The sequence below is a fragment of the Stegostoma tigrinum genome, chromosome 7 (genome assembly GCF_030684315.1).
Source record: "Stegostoma tigrinum isolate sSteTig4 chromosome 7, sSteTig4.hap1, whole genome shotgun sequence".
NCBI classification, from domain to species: Eukaryota; Metazoa; Chordata; class Chondrichthyes; order Orectolobiformes; family Stegostomatidae; genus Stegostoma; species Stegostoma tigrinum.
The window spans coordinates 3,848,913-3,872,664 of NC_081360.1; the positions used below are offsets into that span (position 1 = coordinate 3,848,913).

At 39.6% G+C, this 23,752-nt stretch overlaps 1 long non-coding RNA gene across 2 annotated transcripts; it reads left to right on the forward strand.

Moving 5' to 3' along the window:
- Positions 1–1,689: 1,689 nt before the first annotated feature.
- LOC125454488 (uncharacterized) lies at positions 1,690–19,231 on the forward strand. Of its 2 annotated transcripts, XR_009445909.1 has the most exons (5): positions 1,690–1,876; positions 4,171–4,240; positions 5,433–6,822; positions 7,222–12,689; positions 15,285–19,231. It is a non-coding gene; the product is annotated as an uncharacterized LOC125454488 (long non-coding RNA). The 2 variants fall into 2 exon arrangements; XR_009445908.1 differs by having other exon boundaries at positions 5,433–12,689.
- The last annotated feature ends 4,521 nt before the right edge of the window (positions 19,232–23,752 follow it).

A 23,752-nucleotide genomic window follows, 5' to 3' on the forward strand; every position in this document is an offset into this window, starting at 1 on the left:
GCTTGAGTTTAATGTTCTGGATAATGTCATTGATTTCTGGAGATGCAGTGTCCCTTTTTAAGGTTCAATCTGAAATCTTTCTCCTTGATTGAAGAAATCTTAGAAATTTGTAGTGTTCAAAAGCAATAGTTGCAGGAATTCATAGCCGTACCCTGATCGCTGTTTTTGCCCACTGATCTTCACAAATTGAAAATATTAGCATTAAATAAAGGTGGACAAACAAAGCAGCAGATCTGGCATAATTTGGGAAGAGAAACAGAGTTAAGGATTCATTTCAAGTGAAACATTTTAAAAAATCCCATGGCTGCCAGTCGATCTGATTTCTGTGGTAACCCCTTCAAACATCTACATTGAATGTAACAATTAAGCCTCTCCCAGAGTAACAAGAACTTGTATTAGTATCATTCTCCTATTTGATGCCAGCATGAACATTTCCATAAAGATCTCGGTGTTTCAGTGAGATGATATAATATGCAGTGTGAAGCAGTAATCTTTGCAGCTCAACTGTCTTTTACCAACACTACAGATAGGCGTGATAATCTGTTAATAAATGCTGCCAAACAAAGGTTGCATAAGCAGCATGAGTATTTTCTTTTTTGTGGAAGAAATGTGAAATTAAACAACTTACATCCATCTGTCGAATGAGCAGTGCTAAAGATAGAAATTTGGAGGTGGCCATGGCTGTGATTATCACGAGAAAAGACTTTATCTTCCTCAAGGGGACTAGCTGTATGTTGGTCAGTTAGCCCAGATGGTTAGAGAAGGGTGTTAATAACATAAAGTTTGTCTGTTCAACTCCCTTAGCGATGTAGTCTGTAGGCTTCTAGTCATGAGTTTAATGCTTTTCGTTCTGACTGCAAGCTTGTGTGGCGATCTTTTCTTTACCCTTCACCATCTGTATGCAATTGAGATATATCGTGGGGAAGTGCATCTGTTGCACCGTAGTTTGCGATCAGAATTGTGTCGTCTGATCTGATTCATCCAGTAGCTGAGCTAACCTGCTGTATTTTGACACAACATTCCAGTGTGCAGCCACTGAACAGAAAGCGTCTACTGCAACATTAAACAGCGATAGTTGCAGTACATTGGAGCAGCACAGAGAAGAAGCCTCCACAGCAGCATATGGGAAACAGTCCCCAGAGCAGTGTGCAAACAGTGAGTCCTGGATGCAGACCAGTGTGAGGGGATGTTCCTTACCTTAGAAAACTGTAATGTTAACCCCCTAATTTTTTTTATATTTTGTCTTATTTGCAACTATGTAATTAAGCAACTACTTTTATCCCTTTGCTGCATGCATGAATTGTACCGAGGTACTTGTACCTCAGATGTCGCCAAAAGAAGGCAGACATTGTAAAGGCTTTTCACTGTACTCCTACAATGGAACACGTGTGACAACAAAAGGATATTGATATTATATATTGTATGCACAGAGACTATTCAGTGCAATCTGTGACGTTATTCTAAGGAAGACAATGAAATGTTTTGTAGATTGTTGCAAACATTAAAGTGAGTACTAAATGGGAGCATTATCAGCATTATGGCATTTCAGTGTTCAGTTACTCAGTCTCTGCACTCAATACAACAAAGGAAATATAAAGGCAACCAAAGTAACATTGTTGGCCCTAAAAATGAATCACATGTCATGGGCCACTCACAAAACATTGATTGATTTGATTAATTGATTATCATGTGTACAGAAGTATCGTGAAAAGCTTTGTTTTTACAAGTGGTACAAGCAAATCATAGCAAGCAGAGGATGTCCAGATGGAAAGGTCTTAGACAGAGGTACAAGTTACATTGCACAGGCGAGATCAACATGAGCAATATCAGCATTATTTGATGCTAGAGAGTCCATCCATCAGTCTGATCATGACAGGTAAGCATCTGTTCCTGAATCAGCTCATGTGTATCTTCATGCTTCTGTATCTTCTGCCTGATAGAAGAGGGTGTTGGAGATCATTATCCGGTCTTTCATGTTATCAGCCATTCTGTGGCAGTAAGCCATGTAAAAGTGTACACCACCTTCTGTAGTTTCTTACGGTCCTGGGCAGAGAAGTTGCCACACCAGGCTGTGATTCACCCAGAGAATATGCTTTCAGTGGTGCACCTGTAGAAGTTAGTGAGGGAACTTTATGGACAGGCCAAATTTCCTGAGCTGCTGCGAAAGAAGAGATGTTGTTGTGCTTTCTTAACTGTTGCATCTGCATGGGAAGCCCAGGACAGGTTGTCAGTTATTGTCATTCCAATGAACTTGATGCTCTTCACCCTCTCATCCACAATTCCATGGATGTTGATGGGGGCATTCTCTTTTCTTTCTGAAGTCAATGATCAATTCTTTAGTTCTGCTGGTATTAAGAGACATTTACATTTTACAGTATTGTATGTTGATCCAATGCAACTATATGTAGTACAGTATAGTTCTATTCATGTGGACAGACAAAGTTTTAGCTCAGGATTATTGTAATCAATGCAGAACCGTCCAGTTTAGGATTGATACAGTGCATGGTGGGATTTGGATTGGGGAAAATAATTCCCATCAGTGGTGAAATGTTCAGTGCAGTCCAGCACGATGATATGCAGAAGTACTGTTCCAGTTTAATGTTATTCCAGTTTTACATTGTTTATAAAAAAAAGAACCTGAATCAGTTCTGACAGGCATTACCTTTGGAATGAAGCCTGTGTAACATAAGTACAATACATTAGTCTAAACCTGATCACAGTGCAGGAATTTGATTCAGCTAACAATCAATGCAAAGGTCCTGAAGTAAGTTGCACCATGTGATTTTGGGCGTGTGCACTGTTCCAGATTATTTGTAAGCAGGTTCAGACCAATACAGTGTTGTGCAGACTTTGTTTTGAATGCCTGTCACAATTAATTCAAGCTTTTTTTTAAAAATTAGGAGCAATGTAAATACATTTTGAGATCCTGAAGAGTAAATGCTGCCCTAATTTCTGAAGAGTTCAGGCATTTGCTTGTTTTATTCATTTCATATTTCTAACTATTATAGTTTCCTGTTTCTATACCAAGTTCAGATAGGTGCAGTACAATCATTCAAGCACATTTATGTAAGCATTCACATGGATTTTTGAGCTGAGTCATATTTAATATGCACAGAACATGTTTCTGTAAAGACTTGTCTGCATTGTAATGTATTGAAACTGTCCCATTCGTTGTTTCCCCATATAAGTCAGTTAGACGCCTGAATCCTTTACTATTTAGACTGTTTTCAGTCAACTTTTTTTGGAGTATTTGTTCTCGCAACATTACCTAGGCCTTCATCAACACATTTTCTCTTGGTAGACTATCCATTTTATCATTGCTATATCTGTTTGTGTGCACGAATTGAAAATTATCATTAAATTCATTTCCAGTTTCAGCTTTTGACTACACTCTAGTTCTATCCTCCAAGAGTTCCTGGATAGGAAAACAATAAACATGCTTTTTAAACTTCATGACACCACGGCTTTGTTGTCACCATTTCTTCGTACTTACCTTCCTGTGGAAATTCCATTTTCAATACTTATCTCTTTCTGCATTCTATCTTGTCAGCCATGTCAAAAATTTCCGATACTTCATCTTCTTTTCTCAGATGTTAATTCCCTGGACAATTATCAAGCAAACCAGGATTCTGGTTGTATATTGGTTTTCTTGCTATTTTTCTTCACCAAAGAACATGAGGGTTTTCTTCATCTAGAATGACTTATGCCTCCACAATTAACAGAATATTCTCAATCTTCTCCAGTGTATGCAATGTGATGCCACTCACAAACATAATTCCCTCTCTCATTTCAGCTTCAGACGCATTATTTCCCTGCAGCTCCCACTCTACTCCCCGATCAGCCCAATCAATTTCCCCAATGTGTTTTCCCCTGCAATTGTAGGAAATGGAAGACCTGCTGTTTAGTTTCGTACTCAGCTCCTTGAATGGTGATAACACCTCTTTAAGATATCATTGTGACTTTCCTGCAATTGGGTTCATTCTTTATTGTCTACTCAAGCAGCTCAAACGTTGTTTGGATGATCTCTTTGTGAACAACTCCATAAATATTTTTAAAAATTATGATGTGATTATTTTGTTAGTACAGGTTAAGTCTGTTATGTAAGAATGAAAACTACATGTCTTGGAATGTTTGAATATTGTTCAGTTCACGTTGGCTCTATTTTGATAGGTTGATTTTACTTTCATGGCACCTGATGCACATTAATTTATTGAAGAAAATGTGCAAATGTACAATTGACGTAAGTGCCTTTTTTTTACCTAAATGCTGTTGGCATACAAGATTATGGAGTGTAGTGGATGTGAATATAAGTAAATTAAGAATCATTCTTCAATAATATTCATTGCAGATTGTTATTTTTAGTGCAGATTACTGGAGTACTTAATTGGATTGGGCATTATGTTCTAGAATTGATACCAGTTTGTAAATGTTGCAGTAACCTTTTGAATAAGGAACTGCAAAAATGATGGAATGAGAAAGAAAATGTGAGCAGTCGATCCTTTGATCATACTCTGCCATTGAACAAGTTCAAGGCTCATCTCTTTGGGGACCAAATTCTATTTTCTGGACAAACTCCCCGTATCCTTGACATTACACAATATCACTTGGGTCCCTTGGAGAGTAAACATCTGCCAACCTCTCTATGCCTTTGTTCAAATGTTCACATTGTTTGTAAATAACTAAGGCTGCCCTCTGATAGTCAAGGTACCCGCCTATTTACTGTCTGCCAAGTTGAAAATGCTCTGTATCTGCTTCTTGTCTATTCTTTGACCATGCTAAATATTATAGCATATTCCATGCGGCTTTGTCCTGCCTATTAAAATTGTGTGCCAATCATAACGCATGTCTTTTGGAAACACAACCATACCACATCCACTGCTTCTTGATTGTTCAGCTTACTAATTATATTTTTTAAAAATTTAAATGTCAAACATTGTTCTAATTGTCCACTTGCCCAATGTTCTCCCCATAGCTTTTTTTTTCCTGGTTATCTTTATATTGTCAGAAAATGTGGCCACAGATCATTAGTCTATTTATCCAACTTATGAATACAGATCACATGCTTTTTCGACTTTACCAGTGATATGCTTCACTAAAGTAGATAAGTTTAGATCCCATAAAATGATCCCTTCCCGTGACTCTGTCAGTCGGTTTTAATTATTGCGGCCAGCACAGTGAAATTGGTAAAATGCCACAGAATCAGAAAAATTGAGGGCCTTCCTTTCTTACTAATAGGGCAGGCAATGGCCTAGTAGTATTACCACTGGATTGTTAATCCAGGGACCAAGGTAATGCTCTGGGAACCTGGGTTCAAATCTCACAATGGCAGATTTTGGAATTTGAATTCAATATAAAATTGGAATTAAGAGTTTAATGATGACCATTGTTGATTGTCAAGAAATATGCATCTGATTCACTGATGTCCTTTTTAGGAAGGAAACTGTCATCCTACCTGGTCTGGCCAACATGTGACTCCATCCCCACAGCAATGTGGTTGACTCTGAACTGCGGAATGGGCAATAAATGCTGCCTAGCCAGTGACACCCTCATCCCATGAATGAATAAAGGAGAAAAATACTCCCAACAATTAGAAGTGAACAATTTCAAAAAGCGTTGGAGTGTTACCCCACTGGTGGTGGAAACTAAGAACAATCAGTCCAGAAGTCCTTGCACCAGGAATCAGAACTTCAACTAGGCTGGTTCCTGCTGTCCTATGAAATACCCATTGATACTGAAATTTTGGCAACCTGTGAGCAATTTCATAATGTTATGCACCACAAAGTTTTGTTTTCTTCACAACAAGATTGAGAGTACACAGCCATTCTTGTGGGAATTGGTGGATCTTAATAATACATCTATTGTATTGAGTCATGATTGTAGTGTTCCTTTTCAGACCAGTGTCAATTTGGAAGAATTCAATTGCCGCAGACAGCACGATTATTAAAAGTATCACATAACTACCCAAGGCAACTGCCCAGTGCAATGACTGAAGCTGGAGTTTTGACGTCCGACTCTTTGATGATTGTATGATGAGGGTTAGATTAATTAGAGTTAGAATTAGGTTAGAGTTCTCTTCTAGGACACAAGGGAGCTCAAACAATGGGAAGAACTGACCTCATTGTCACATAAACAATGACGAGATCTGCAGCTGTACGTTTAGTCAGCGATGTAAGAAACTAAATGATCTAAACAATTTTGGGAAAATGCAAGTCTAACCTGCTTGTCAATATGAATGGATAGATGTGGAATTTTGTTTTAATTTGCTTAAATTATTTCCAGTTACTTTCTTGTCAACATACAGGTTTTAAGAGTTCAAAACTTGCTTGTAGCTCACAGTTCTTTTCTTTAAAAAAAATTGCAGAATCACCAAAATGTGTTGGCTGAGATCAAGGTCATTTGTCCCATCTTGTTTGCACTGGCTTATCAAATGAGCTCAACAAAACTGTGCCCATGTAGCAGGCAGTTGACTTTGCCCTTGGCAGCAATTCCAACTCTTCATTCATAATAAAAGTGAGAAAAAAATGCAGATGCTGTAATTCTGGAACAAAAACAGAAATTGCTGGAAATAGGTACAGCAACATATGTGAAGAAAGTGCCATAGTTACTGTTTCAGGTCCGGTCACCCTTCCACAGAGCCCGAAACGTTAACTCTGATTTTTTTTTCATCACAGATGCTGCCAGTTCTGCTGAGCATTTCCAGCAACTTCAGTCTTCATTCATGATGCCGAGGGCAGTGATGCTCATCTTCAAGAGGAATGACCTTTCACGACAATTGCAAAAATGAATCCCTAATGCTTGTTCAGGCTTTGACAATCTATGCAGGTATGGCAATCATAAATCTCATGGTGGAAGAGATTCATGAATTTGCTAGTTACTAGAGCTGCAGAGCACCTCACATTTGAAAAGCTGGGGTTCTGGCGAATTGTGTAAGTTTTAATTGCTGCCATGTTACCTCAGGTGTGGAGCTGTATGTGGCGTATTTGGAAAGAGACAAAATGTAATGCATAAGCACAGTTTCTTCAGGGTGCAGCATTGACTAAATGAGGAATGTTGGAGACAGCTTCAAAGTAAGAGTGCGACATTGCTCAATGAATTTCATGGTTTGGTGGAGCAAATGCTGACCATGAAGATCGAATATTAGTTGATTTGTGTTTTACAGATATTCACCTAAGAATTAACATATTCAACTGTCCACACTCAGAGTCTGGTTTTGTATTCCAGGGAAAGGCATACAGGCAAGTTTCATTCCATCTGGCCATCGCACAACGAGATCAGTCACATATGTACACCTGAATGGGCTGACATAATTTAACCACAATTCTATTCCTGCGAAAACATCACAACATCATCGCCTTCACTTGTTACAAATTGTAAGCAAGCGTTGAAATTATAGTTTAAATGTAGCATTGGTGGATGTGGAGAAAAATATCTGTAGACTGGAACAGAGAAGAGATTAGAAACAAAGAAACCTACAGCACAGGAACAGGCCCTTTGGCCCTCCAAGCCTGCGCCGATCAAGATCCTCTGTCTAACCTGTCATCTATTTTCTAACGGTCTGTGTCCTTTTTCTCCCTGCCCATCCATTTACCTGTCCAAATATATCTTAAAAGACGCTAACGTGTCTGCGTCTACCACCTCCGCTGGCAACGCATTCCAGGCACCCACCACCCTCTGTGTAAAGATCTTTCCACGCAAATATCCCTTAAGCTTTCCTCCTCTCACTTTGAACTCATGACCCCTAGAAATTGAGTCCCCCACTCTGGGAAAAAGCTTTTTGCTGTCCACCCTGTCGATACCCCTCATGATTTTGTAGACCTCAATCAGGTGCCCCCTCAATCTCCATCTTTCTAATGAAAATAATCCTAATCTACTCAACCTCTCTTCATAGCTAGCACCCTCCATACCAGGCAACATCCTGGTGAACCTCCTCTGCACCCTCTCCAAAGCATCCATATCCTTTTGGTAATGTGGCGACCAGAACTGCACACAGTACTCCAAATGTGGCCGCACCAAAGTCCTATACAACTGCAACATGGCCTGCCAACTCTTGTACTCAATACGTACCCAATGAAGGAATGCATGCTATATGCCTTTTTTGACCATCCTATTGACCTGTGTTGTCACCTTCAGGGAACAATGGACCTGAACACCCAGATCTCTCTGTGCATCAAATTTCCCTCGGACTTTTCCATTTACTGTATAGTTCACCCTTGAATTTGATCTTCCAAAATGCATCACCTCGCATTTGCGCGGATGGAACTCCATCTGCCATTTATCTGCCCAACTCTCCAGTCTATCTATATTCTGCTATAATCTCTGACTGTCCCCTTCACTATCAGCTACTCCACCAATCTTAGTGTCATAGCAAACTTGCTAATCAGACCAGCTACACCTTCCTCCAGATCATTTACATATATCACAAACAACAGTGGTCCCAGCACAGATCCCTGTGGAACACCACTGGTCACAGGTCTCCAATTTGAGAAACTCCCTTCTGCTACTACCCTCTGTCTCCTGTTGCCTAGCCAGTTTTTAATCCATCTAGCTAGCACACCCTGGACCCCATGTGACTTCACTTTCTCCATCAGCCTGCCATGGGGAACCTAATCAAATGCCTTACTGAAGTCCGTGTATATGACATCTCGAGCCTTTCCCTCATCAAGCAACCTTGTCACGTCCTCAAAGAATTCTATTAAGTTGGAAAGACATGACCTTCCCTGCACAAAACCATGTTGCCTGTCACTGATAAGCCCATTTTCTTCCAAATGGGAATAGATCCTATCCCTCAGTATCTTCTCCAGTAGCTTCCCTACCACTGACGTCAGGCTTACCAGTCGATAATTACCTGGATTATCCTTGCTGCCCTTCTTAAACAAGGGAACAACATTAGCAAGTCTCCAGTCCTCTGGGACCTCACCGGTGTCCAAGGATGCTACACAGATATCTGTTAAGGCCCCGGCTATTTCCTCTCTTGCTTCCCTCAGTAACCTGCGATAGATCCCATCCGGACCTGGGGACTTGTCCACCTTAATGTCTTTTAGGATACCTAACACTTCCTCCTTCCTTATGTCAACTAGAGAACAAACTAGATGAAGTTACACCAGGCTTGGATTTCACAAACATAAGGCCAGATGCCGGCCTGGAGAAACCAGGTCACTGGTACTCTGAGGAAAGCGAGAGGATGGCTAGCTACTCAGAATAAGTCTGATGATCACATCCAGCCACATTGCTAGTGAGCAGTGGGAGGAGTGTGAAAATAAGGATGACCAGGAAACTCATTCTTACAGGTCCTGTGGAGCAGAGCATTGAGGAATTGAATGTCAGGATCACCTTTCTCTCTCTGGAAAGGATATTATAGTTCTTCAGAATAAGCGACTCTCATATAGTGCTGCCTGTAATTAATCATAGGCTAATACTGGTACTATAATCAATGGAACATCTAGTACCTCCTGACTTCTTAGGACATAATGTGACGTTCACATAATTAGCTCAGGATTGTCATCTGTGAGGTTGGTGACCTCTGGCAGAGGCTAACATGGATCACTCACTTAACAATGCTCGCTGAAGATGGTTGAAGTGGTTTCAAACATCCCTTTTGTAATAAATTATGTTGGACTGTAAGATCATTGAGGATCGGGATATTTGTGGACCCTCCTCCTGCTGGCAGTTGTTAATTTGTGCACTACTATTGACGATTGACTTGGAACGACTTAAAGTCTTTCCACTTGTGATGCACTTTTTTTTGTTTTGGAATTGTTTAATCCTGTCGATCATATGCTGTTTTTGCTATTTGGCAATTAAATTGTTATATTTGTAGCTTACCACGTTGACATCTCATTTGTGGTCTGCTTGCTGCTCCTTGTGGAATGCCCTTCCTTACCTGTTTCTCTGGATTCTATTCCAGTGAAAACATCACAAAATCATCGCCTTCACTTGTTACAAATTGTAAACAAGCATAGAAATTATAGCTTAAATGTAGCATTGTTGGATGTGAAGAAAAATATCTGTAGACTGGAACAGAGAAGAGATTAGAGAACAAACTAGATGAAGTTAAAAAGGAAAGGGAGTGAAGATATGCGTATGTGAATACATCAAAAAAATGTGCAGAATACCTTAAAATGTAATAACAAGCAGCATCAAAAAGGTAGCTGTTTTGTTTAGGAATAAAACTCAAAGAAGAAAAAAGACTCAAATATTAAAACAAAGGAAGGAAAGAAAAAGAAATATTGTGGCGGCGTATTTATGAGCTGAAATTGTTGAACTTTACAGTTAATCCAGAAAGCTGCATATGTCTTTACTGACAGAGGAAGTATTGTTTAGTCAGCTAAAGTGGGAGTTTCACAAGAACAGTACAGCAGGCCAAGAACAGCGATATCAAAGGTGAGCCTTGAACTGAGAGTAGAAGTAACAACTAGGAAGTTCACAGTCACACCTGTGGATTAAATTGAGAAGCCCTCCAATCTGTGTCCAATGTTCTTAATGTATAGGAAACATCATCCTACATATTGCAACTAATATTCTGAATGGTTTTTTAAAAAGTACAATTAAACTACTTTCCCACCTGGCAGGGCTGTTTGGCTATTGGACCTTGGGTCATGAGAAGTTTGAAGGTAAAAATGAAGTTGCTGTAACATTTCTGTCACGTTTATGGGGAATTGCTTTGAACTGAACTGACATTTCCATCAGTCAGCTTGCTTTAACTGAATTAGTTGGGCCACTGAAATATGATCTTGTTCACCTGGATAATTATGCAATGACTTGCAGCTTATGACTGGGATCTGTCTCATTGCAACTAATGATGATGAACTAGGCCCTTCAGTCCTCGTTAGTAACTTCCAAATCTGCCATAAATTTATCCTCATTAGATACATCAATGCTAAATTGACTGCTGTACACTGATATTAAGCATCTTACAACCCTGGTTTGAATGAGAGTTGATGGAATAAATGCATATATAGTGAAATTAATTGCATAGATTGGAAATTGCAAACTGATGCAAATTCACATTTAAATGTATCCTGCTGAACAGGACCAGCCACAGTGAATGTAACAGTGCTGAAATGGTTATCTTCATGGCAAATGTAAATCTTAACTGTGCTTCCCCACCATGATTTGGGCTGTGCACGTTGAATGTATTGGCATTAAACAAAAGAAGTGTATTGAGATAAGTAACAAAGTACTTGAGTGTGCATACAGATGGTAACAATGATGAAATGAAACTATCAACACTGAAAGTAAAACAAAAAAAAGTAGAAAAAAAGTGTCAAAAATGCATCAGAAAGGTTTCATACCCCTCAATTTAAGAATAAATGAGAGAACTGATGTAAGCCAATAATTATTGGAAATAAGAATTTGTCCATATTCCCCTTCAGGAGCAGACTAAGGTCTTATGCCTTCACTGTAGCAATACTCATCCATCTTGAGAGATATGCATCTTACTTGTTCCCCTGTTCAAGTTAAGTTTCAAAATTCCAACTCCCTGATGTTTATTTTTGGGAGAAAAAATTCTCTGAGATTATACTGTGTTCTCCAGATATTTGACATTAGAGACCTGTTAATTCCTCGGCAAATCATTAAATTACATTCAAATCTGAACGAGTGCCAGGTAACGGCTGCATCAAACAGTGTCCTCTATTTGGCGTCATGAACTAAAAAAAAATCAAACTAAGTAATACGCTCCCTGGGGCTTTTAACACTATAAATTGAACATGTTTGAGAGTAGAGTATAAAGTGATCTGAGATTCTGATCAAGATGCATGGTTCACCAAAAGGCCTGGTGCTTGCCATTTACTATCCTATTCTTGCAGCAGTAGGTGTTCCAGGTAAAATATTGGAGTCAGTTATTACTTCCAGGAATCAATGATTGACGTACAACAATCATTTAGTTTATCAGTGATGCTTCTCTCAGTTATCGTTTCTCTTTAACTGATATCGGAATTTTCTCTGTTATTGTAACTTCTTGCCGTTTCCAATCCCAATTGTTTTCCTTCATTATCGACATTGATTGCAAATTTGAAGATTGCAGTTTCATATTTGCACTGAGATAATATCTCCTCACTGATAGCACAATTTTTCATCTTTAACTTTCTCATGTATCATCTTCTATGTCATATTTTCTTCACATATTAATATAATTTCCCAACTTCAATTGGTTACTTTTCTCCTTTGGTCATAGCTGTTATCACGTTTTGATTTATCTCACATTTAAAATACAAATGTTGCCATATTCTAATATTAATTCTGTTCTAGTTAGCGAAATATCATTTCAGTGTTGCAAGCAGCGTTACTGTGTGTAAGTTATTAAATGTTAACACAGAAATAATATTGCTCCAATGTCACTTGAAAGATAAATTTGCCCCAGTCCAGCAGACAATTTTGCATGACTTATTTATTCCTGTACTGTAGGCATACATAATAAAGTTTCAACTTACAATGTGCTTTGTGTATCTGGATGCTAAATTTCCAATTTATTTGCAGTAACAATGTGTAGGCCTCTCCAAAAATCAATATGTATACATTCAATTCCTCTAAATAAACCATCTTTCTTAGAGCCAAAAGTGAATAATTGGACACCTACCTCTATTATTCTTCATCTGGAATCTTACTGTCTCCACTCATAACCAACCAAAAGAATTTGTACTGGGGCTCTGGATCCTGCTGATAGATTCCATTTTGAGCATTTTAACAAGGTAATTTTTGAGATCATATTTCTCTTTGCCTTATTCATTATTTTAGATTTTATTTAGTTGCAGTAAAAATGCTGAGTCTTGTGGTGCTCCAGTTATCAAAACATCATTTTAAACTGTTTTTAAATTACTTACTGCAATTTTTTTCCATTCAACATTAGCCACTGCTTCATACACTTTTTCTATTTCTAATTTTTTCCTTTCTGAAGTTTGCAACATGCCCATCCAAATCAGAACAAGACGCCCACCTTTATCCTTGCTAGTGATCTCCCAAAAATAGAACTGTTGACTATTTTCTTTCCCTTTCATAATGAAATATTTGCTATGTCTGGCTAGATTACGATTTTCTAAATGTGTTATGAATACTCCCACAAAAACGGATTCCAACACTTCCAATGCCTGATATCATGCTCAGTGGCCTGCAGTTTCCTATCTTACCACTCCTTATCTTTCTGATGGAGGTTTTACCACTAATCATAATTTCCTAACTGTGTTGTACAATCTGTTTATTTTATTGTTATCATCATTATTTTTATGATTATTACTAACATCTGCTGCAAAGCTATGTCATCTATAGGGAAACCAGAAGTGAAATATTCAATCTGTTTCAGCTACTTCTTCACAACACATTAATTTCATTTGTCTTCGTTTGTAAACATCCAATGTGAATAATAACTCCAGTCTCTCATTCTAAGTCTTCATAAAAGGTGTGAAAATCTTCCTCATAATCATGGACATATTTTTTTCACTTTAGAATTACCCCATCTCCCCGATGACACACAAAAATGCACACGTATACCTCTTATCAACTGTTTTCAGACACCTTTGGTTGCACTCTCCCAAACTTCATATTGCTGCACCCTACCCCCGCATCCTACAATGGCTCAAGCCTCTTATTTTAACTATTGCTAATGTTATGCTTGACATCTGAAATCAATCATTGAATATTACTTCTTGTTGAGTTTTTATTTTGCAATAGAATAATCGCTGCTTACAATGTTGAGCCATTTCTTTATGCTTGAAACTTTTCCACTGTTTATTTCTATTGTCACATTTTCATCAACATACCCATTCAACCATAGGAAGCATGCATTTCATAACCAGGCAAATGACTTGTTAAAGTTTAAGATTTTTAGGCTCTTCGTTGTGCATGTAGTGTATCATTTTCAAACTTGAGATCAATTCTAATGTGATGGGTAGATCGCATTGAATCTTTTGAAATAAATTGAAATTAATCTTGCCTCAGCACAAAATTCTCGATCTGACACTGTTTCTTCCCAAATTGGATCCTGATGGTTTTGCTGTTAGAAGCCATCATGAAAACATTTTCCAAACTATTATGTAGACTCAATTTACAAGTTTGATTGCTTCAGTCTATATTAAGATTGAGAAGCCCACAATTGTTGCATAACCTTTGGTAATTTATCCTGTCATACATGCCTCAAATATGAATTATTTCCAAGGTAGGTTGCAGAATTACTGTGTTAGCTATTTCATCAATATTGTCAGTACCTCCTTTTTGGCTAAGTTCATGTTTTTGTGTGTTCTTCCCTTGTTAGTATTAATGTGTTCTGATCATTTTCTGTTCTCCGTTAGGATTTCATTTGTGACATTGAATTCTGGTTCTTTCCAACTTCCTTACTGTGAAACAGAAAGTTTATTGAAACAGAGAAATACATATCCCTAATTAAAAGAATGTCAACTTTTGTTAATATTTTACAAGTCTCCCACATTGTGATGTATCAGATGATTCTTCATCGAGTCTCCCAGTTAATTTTCCATTTGTCCTTCTCAAATGCAGCCATACATTTTATCTTTCCCCAGCCTCACTCTCTATATCTCTTTATGCATTGCAGCGAACCTGGTGGTGATTGTGATTCTCTCCCAGGGAAGATGCAGACTATCCAAATGTATCAGTTATTATCTTTTGTCTATGGCAGTGGCTGATATCTTGCTCATTGTCAGTGCTATGATATTGAATCGAATTGCTGAAATTTATTTTCCATTTAGTTTCCTTTCCATCACACAAGTATGCAGCTTTCGTTCTGCCCTCATCTATGCAGCTATAGACAGTTCTGCTTGGTTGACTGTTGCTTTCATCTTCGATCGATTTGTGGCAATTTGCTGCCAGAAGCTAAAAATAATATATTGTACTGAGAAGACAGCAGCGAGAGTAATCGTGATTGTCTTAGCACTGAGCTCCATAAAGAATACATTCCTATATTTTATATATGAACCTTTGGTCATAGTTGTTGGTGTACCGTGTACCGTGGTTCTGTGGTATAAAATCAACATTTTACACTGAAGCAGCCTGGGTTGCATTTGACTGGATCCATTGTATTTTAACCCCTTGTCTGCCATTCATGCTGATTTTACTGCTCAATGTTGTGACTGTCAAATATATTTTAGGGGCCAGTACAGCCCGCAGGAGATTCAGGACATGCAGTAATGAAATGCATCAAAATGACCCAGAGATGGAGAACAGAAGAAGGTCCATTGTTTTATTGTTTGCCATTTCAGGCAGCTTCATCTTCTTATATTTGTTATATTTTATAACAATCATCTATGTCAGAGTTGCGAATGTTACTTATTTCACAGGTTCCAATTCCAGTGACTCAACTTTTATGCTTGAAGAAAATGGATATATGCTTCAGCTTTTGAATTGCTGCATCAACCCATTTATATATGCAGATCCTCAGAGAAAGTTTAGAGAAGAATTAAAGAATGCGGTGAAATATCCATTTAATCTGATTGTTAAATTATTTAAATGAAGAAACCAATAAAATTTCTAAGAGAATTGTACATTCCAATTATCCTGAGTTCTCCATGCAAGCACATATTCACATGCTTGTGGTCTTTTCTCAATGAGTGAATGTGAAGATGCTGAAAGAAGGTTTTTGTGATTCAATGTTGTAACATGCTAGAATCTAGGTTGGCATTTTTCCCCCAAGCCATGCGAATCCTGTACATTTTCTAAGTTCTGAAGGGCTGCAAGAAACTCAGCACTCATAGAGCATAACATCCGCCAGAATGGAAACAGGCCATTTGCACCAACAATTCCACACCAACTCTCTGAAAAACATTGCAGTCAGTTTCACCCCCTACCCTACAACCCCACATTTACCATGGCTATTCCACATAACCTTCACATCCCTGGACAGTACAGACAAATTAGCATGGCCAATCCACCCAACCATTTTGGACAGTGGAAAGAAACTGGAACACCTAGGGGATACCCACATAGACATGGGGAGAACATGCAAACTCCACACAAACAGTTTGAACCCACATCCCTCGTGCTCTGAGGCAGCAGTGCTAGCCACCGAGACACCAGCTGCCACTTGTAGAAGACAACGTGTTTAGCTCCAGATCTGTTAATGGATAATAAACATAATTGTTCAAAAACTGATCTTATTGTGTTAGTTTTAAATGGCTCATTTTTTTAAAGTGGAACGCATTCTCAAATTTGAATGCATTGCATATTTGGACATATATTCCCTTTTATTCTGAAGCATACTCTCTAGCATATCGATGTGTCTTAAACCATTGAAACACATACAGTACTATTGAAATTTTAATTTAGAATACAGCTCCATTTTCGAGCAAGTCCTGCCTCACCTGCAAGATCTGACTGATGTAATTACTTCACATTTTCACCTGATTACCATACATATCTTTCTCATGATTAATCTGCCTATGTATTTCTTAAAGAGAATTAAAGACTTTGATTCCACATTTATTAAGGAATGGTCAATACAGAAATGACAATTATATTTTCATATGTTGCCACAAAGCATGCTATCTTACTGACTTTCAGGCTTCTCAGTTTTGAATATAGTTGAGGTGATAAACTTAGTAGTTTTATCACTAGAATGTTAACAGAACAACCCTGGAAAATGTTTTGAAGGTTCTGTCTTTAAATCTTGTGATGATAGAAGGTGAAAGTTGAAAGCAAGAATAAAGTTGGGGATAATAATTTATTCATAATGAGTAACTGTTTTTGGGAATTGCCATCTGTTTTATTTATGTCCTTCAAGGAATGGCATCTGTGCTACACGTGACTCCGCTCCTGCAATGTGTTTGATTCCTCATTATCGTATGAACAGTGAGGGTGGCAATAAATGTTTGTCAAATCTATGATGCCTCCATTCTGTGAAAGATGAAACAAAATCTTTATCACTTTGTATCCACCTTATGCACTTTCCACAACATTCTTTCCTACTATTTCTGTGACATCAGCAAATTTAGCAACAATTGTCATCAATGTCACTTAGACGTCTTTAATAAAGTGTTGAATTTCCAGTCCTAACTCCTGTGGCATGTTACTCTCTGAAATTGAATGTGAATTTCAATGATATTTTGGTTAAAGCTTTATTGATGCACCCTCACCATGAGGTCATCAATTCATTCTATTTTGCTACACCATATCAGATCAAGTGTGGCCTGCTTTCTGGATCATTCCGAAATACTTGTCGCTAAGAAGCGATCTCAAAAACATTCTATGAATTCACCGTCTTGTTTAACTTCGTTCATCTGCTATTTTCAGTCTATGTGCAGATGTGTTCCCAGTGTGATTACCTGAATAATGTTCTGCCAAGTTCCCACTATTTTTACTGCACTTTTCTGCTCATGCATTGTTAAGCACCAGACCAGACCTCCTCAAAATATTTTAAGAATGTGGCCCAGATCCTAACTCTTTCTTATTTTAAAGGTAGATGTGAATTGCATGTTCGACAAGTGTTGCAACTGGTCAAACAACTCAATGTTAAGCAAAGCACAGTTTGTTAAAACATTGTGCTTAAAATATAAATGACAGAAAGAGGAATTTAGAAGAAATGAACAATTGAAAATCTCAACTGAATAATAGATGAGGTAGCTATTATTAATTATCTGTTCAATTATAGTAACAGCCCAGAAACACAACCCCTGACAACAAGGCAGGTTTGGGCACATATTCTTATATGCAGTTCTCCTAACCAGGAGAAAACAAACCTTAAGAGAAAATTCAGGGAAAGTAGCAGCTAAGAATAATTCACTGAAGTTCCAACTCATCTGCGACCATAAACAGCTGCTGCTGCTAAAGCTAAAAAAACAGAAAGCCTGGTCTGCAAGAGCTGGCCATACCCATCAGGCTGTTAAAAAAAACCTAAAAGCCTCACAAGTTGTTCACTCCAATGGTCCTGGTAGACTACCCAAGATTCTGTATTATAGGCTCTGTTTAAAAAAAATGAAAAAAATAACCTTTTAAAGTGATAACATCATCACACCATCATATGCAGTTCTGGAATGCACATTATAGGATGAATGTGATAGCTTTGGACTTGGTAAAGAGAAGATTTAACATGTTGTTGCCTGGGTTAATCACTTTCACTTCTGAAGAGAGATTGGACAGATTGTTTCATTTATTTCTGTGCCTTCAGAGGATATGGTTGAAATTATGAAGGTCATATAGAGTGTAGACAGAAGCAAATAGTTCCCCGCTATCGAGGGAACAATGACTGGGTGCATAAATTAAAGAATGGGACAGAGGATTTTAAGGAAACGCAAGGAAAGCCCTTTTATCTAGAGCATTGGGAATCTGAAATTCACTGCCTGTAAAGGTGGTCGAGTTACAGATGCTGACAACATTCAAGAAGTATTTAAATTTATTCTTGCGGTGTGAAGGCACACAAGGGTATGGGTCAGTTGCTAGAAATTGGAATGAGAACAAGTAGATTTTTTTGACCATCAGAGACACAATGAATTTGTGAAAATGTTGTGCATTTCACAGAGATGTGTTCTGTCCTTTCCTCTTGCAGAGAATTGTTGGAAAATGGTGACATAACGTTTGGTTCAGAGAGGAGTTGGTAAACATACTGGCTTTCGCCCTCTATGATATTTATATAAAAATAGACAAAGTAAGCATGAGAACCTGAGGACTGCGTTTTCTGCTTTCATTTGGAGTTGTACTTAGCTGGCTGCCGCAGCTAACAGCTAAAGCACTTTCTCTTTGGGGTGGCATGGAGGCTCAGTGGTTAGCACTGCTGCCTCATCGCACCAGAGGCCTGGGTTCAATTCCACCCTAGGGTGACTGTGCGGAGTTTGCACATTCTCACTGTATCAGCATGGGTTTCTTGTGGCTGTCTGGTTTCCTCCCACATTTCAAAGGTATGCAGCACAGGTGGATTGGACATGCTAAGTTGCTCATAGTGTCCAGGGGTATGAGATTAGGTGAGTTATAAGCAGATAGGTCTGGTAGGGATGCTGTGAGGGTCAGTGTGGACTTGTTGGGCCAAAGGTCCTGTTTCCACACTGTAGGGATTCTATGACTATCTCTTTGCTGCTGGGGTTAAGACTTAGATAGAAAGTTTCTTCGAGAAATAAAAAGGGACAGAGTCTTACTTTTTTGCTGTTTCTTTCTGATGGACTGGAGAAAAATAGCATGTGAGAATAATACCTGCTTTTCTGAATAGATTGTTTTTCTTACAAAAGAAGATGTTTATGGAATGCTACCTATATTGCAACAGTTGATGATTAATGTAAATAATAATGTATCTTTTGAAGTATTTCACCCAAACTAAGTTATGCAAATTTTTTTTCTATATTTTAATGTGTTGTAAAATTAAAGTGTGCTATGATTAAAGCCTAGTGGTGGACCAATTGAATCACATCTGGAAGACAGCACCTTACACTTGCCTTTTAAAAAAATACAAACATTAGCATTAGGCTATCTCCTTAATATACTTTGGGGAGGGTGCAGAGCCCTTGTCTGAGCCATAACAATTGGAAGACTCAGCAGAGATCAACATCTGTGATTCCATGTTGGGTTTAGAATTACTGGACTCAAAGACATGTGATGATTGTTGGTGTTCTATTTTCAACAGTTACATTTGGAGTGTTGAAATAGGAAATGCCCTATGTACCACTGGTTCTTGAAGCTAAGAGTTCCCTTGGTGTGGAAGACGTCACTTAGGGTAATTTTCCAGAAGATGAGCAAAGAGAAGTTTCTTGAATTGTCAGAAAAGCTCATGTTAGCAGTGGAAGTGCCTGTGGAGAAAGGGTGATAGCCCAGTGTTTACAATTACCAGCAATTCAATCAGAACAGATAGAAATGGTTTAAATTTAATTGCAAATGAAGCAGCTTTATTTATAGCCATTGGTAATTAAAAAAAGAAAGAAGCAGTTTGAATTTTTCCAAAAAGCAGAATAGAATGTTTAAAAGAAAGGCCCCTTGCAAAGAAAGTGTGCGGAGGTGCGGAGAAAGAAACAGATTTTGAACTTTGGATGTTGGCAATGCGATATGAAAGTCGACTTAAAATGGTGGAGCTAAAGATGAAAGGTGGGAGGGCTGATGAGGACGATGATGAAGAGAAAATCTACCATGGTCGAACATCTGGTGGAGATCTGTTTAAATACATGTAAGCATGGCCGAAGTTCTATGAGAAGGACATAAAAGTCATTTTGATTTCATTGTGGATGTGTAATGTTGATTCAAACGAAGTTGCTAGGTATAGACAGTGAGGTGTTTGTGTCAAGATCAGATGAAGCATATGGGGAGCATGATGAGGTGACAAAAGCCATCTCAAGTGCAAAGTGCCAGAAACCTAGAGACAATGTTTTAGGGACCTAAAGAAGGAATTTAGTCAAACATGCGTTTAATTTGAAAGGATCAAAAATGTAACTTTGATAAGGGAATTGAAAATAGAGCAAACCTTAAACTCTTGAAAGGATTGTTATTTTGAAAGAGTTCAAAAATTCACTTCCTGAAGTTGCAAGAACTAATGTGGAAGAGCACCGTGTTAAAATTGCAAGATTAGCAGTAGAAATGGCAGATGATTGTGAGTTGGATCATAAATTAAAGTTTGGCTTCCGACATCAGTTTCAATCTGTGGATTGTTGTGGAGAAAAAGAAATCCTCAGGTGATCTCATCAAAGATAGTAAAGATAGTGAAACAGAGGGCGAAAGCCCATTATGAGAGAAGAAAAGTGAAAAAATAACTTCAGATATTTTCACTGTAATAAAGAAACACACATGAAATGCCAGTGTCGGTGGTTTAAAAACAAAGCATGGAGAAGATGGATGTCATAAAACAAGACAAGCTAATGGGATTTGTTCAAGTGGGAAAATACATCACAGTTGAATCTAAAGAGCCGCAAAAGAACATTTGGCCTGGTCAGTGATTGGTTGATCAGAAAGATCCAGATCTCTTTAACGAATGTATTTACGTAAGATTTACTGATGAGTACCAGGAAGAGGACATAAAGAAATAAAGATTTTTGAGGCTAGTAGGAACTGCCAATGCTGGAGAATCTGATATAACAAAGTGTAGAGCTGGATGAACACAGCAGGCCAACTAGCATCAAAGGACCAGGAAAGCTGTCATTTCGGGTCCAGACCCCCCTTCGGAAATGGGGGGGGGGGGGTGGTGGAGAAGGGGATTCTGAAATAAATAAGGAGAGAGGGGCAAGCGGATAGAGGACAAATAATGGAGAAGACAGGTGGAGAGCAAATAGACAGGTCAAAGAGGCAGGGTTGAAGCCAGTAAAGGTCAGTGTATGTGGGGAGTTATGGAAGGGATATGTCAGTCTAGGGAGGATGGACAGGTCAAGGGGGCTGGATGAGGCTAGTAGGTAGGAGGTGGGGATGGGTCTTGAGGTGGGAGGAGCAGATAGATGGGAGGAAGGACAGTTTAGGGAGGCAGGGATGAGCTGGATGAGCAGTCACCAGAGGGGAGAATTTGAAACTTGCAAAGTTCACAATGAAACCATTGGGCTGCAGGGCTCCCAAGTGAAATATGAGATGCTGTTCCTGCAACCATCGGGTGGCATTGTTGTGGCACTGCAGACGGCCCAAAATGGACTTGTCCTCCAAGGAGTGGGAGGCTAAGATGAAATGGTTCATGACTGGGAGGTGCAGTCCTTTGTCAAAAACCGAGTTAGAGGAAACAAAGCAGAGGCCTGGGGACTGCTTTGTGGAACACCTAAGCTCAGTCCATGACCGATGACTGCATTTCCCAGTCGCGAACCATTTCAACTTCCCCTCCCACTCTTCGGATGATATGTTCATCCTGGGCCCTGTGTAGTGCCACAACAATGCCACCTGCAGGTTGCAGGAATAGCACCTCATATTTCACTTGGGAACCCTGTGACCCATGAGGCCAATAGTCTGACTCCTGACCCTGCAGTGATCCAACCACGACCCTGAACAGAATTGGCTCTGATAGCCACTTCACCACCGGAATTCTGACCAACCTGAGACTGGCAGCAGCACAAACTGAGGAGGTCCAACTGGCCTAGGCCCAATCCCAGATTCCCCATCTACTAGGTTATGTTTAGGCCTGGCCTGACCAGGCACAACTCACTTGCCTGCAGGAAAAGAAGTTACACTCTACCAGCATCTGGGACTGCCCAGCATCAGAAACTCCACCGTTGTAACCCCTCCCCAAGGAGACCAGGCATGCCCAGGGGCCCAAACTCTGACCTCGCAGTGTCCTGCCCTGCAAAACGCCCAGCCCAACAGGACCCAATTCACCTGCTGGAGCAGCTGACTCACACCACCAATTACCTGGACTATCAGAATGCAGGAAACATACAAGGAAATGGGGAAAATATGCGGGACTGTAGGTGAGGTTGAATCTATGTGGTTTCAAGACTCTCCTCCCCAGCATACTCTTCGCAAATGCCCAAAGGATTGAAAACAACATAGATGAAATTAGATCTAGACTTATCCACCCACCAAATCACTGTTGTGTGCCCTGCTTCACAGAGACTTGATGCACCCATGCCATTCCCAACTGTGCTCAAAATCCTGACAGGTTCACCATACACCACATGGACAGCACGGTTTCCTCAGGCAAGGTGAAGCATGGTGGGGTATACATCCTGACCAACACTTCCTGGTGCTTGACTTAGCAACCGTGGAAAGCGACTGCTCTCCACACCTGGAATACCTTCCAGTAAAATGCTGTAACTACTACTCACCACGAGAGTTCACTTCCACCATGCTGGCAGCAGTCTACATACCACAGCACACTGATGTGAAGAATGCCCTAGATGTGACTTACACTAACACAAACACACTAGGGACAAAATTGACTGAGCCCCTATTCATTGTGGCTGGCAACTTCAACCAAGCCAACTTCAAGCAGGTGAAGCCAAAATACCACCAATACATGTCCTGTCCCACCAGAGGAAAGTACATTCTGGACTACTGCTACACAACCATCAAAGATGCCTACCACCAAATACCCCACACACACTTCAGAAAATCAGATAACAGTGCAGTGTTCATCTTTCCAGTTTACGAACAAAAGCTGAAACAGCAGAAATCTTCATGAAAAGAAGCACTGTGCTGCTCCGAGGCAGCAGAAGACCACCTCATGGACTGCTTGGACTCGGTGGATGCGGCCATGTTCAAGTGCTCAGTGGAAAACTGAAGCGAGTGTGCCACCACCAACACATAGCAAATGCGTGGAGACTGTGCACCAAAGAAGTCAATCCTAGTGTACCCCAAATGCAAACCTTGGATGAACCAGGAAGTCCACCCACTACCGAAGACCAGGCAAGCAGCATTCAATTTGGGTGACCTGGCCTAATACAGAAAAGTCCAGATATGTCATCGGCGAAGCCATCAGGGAGGGCAAGAGGCAGTACCGGACCAAGTAAGAGGCCCAGGCATACCAAACTATTTATGGCAAGGTATAAACAATATTACTAGAAGCAAAATAAAACAATGTAAGATCATGGACAAAGGCACATCCCTCCCTGGCATGCTCAATTCTTTCTATGCTCGGTTTGAGCAGAACACCACTAGTGCGGAGACGCCTGCCCTGACAGCCGCAGACACACTTTGTCACCACTTTAGAAGTCAGTTCGGTCTTCTTTGGTGTCAACCCAAGGAAGGCAAAAGGCTTGGACAGGGTAGCTGGCCAAGCACTCATATCCTGTGTTGGCCAACTGGCGGAGGTATTCACTGACATCTTCACCCTCTCTGTCTACAAACAAAAGTCCCCACCTGCTTCTAGAAGACCACCATAATCCCCATACCCATGAAAACACATGCAGTGTGCCCAAACAAAGACAGCTAT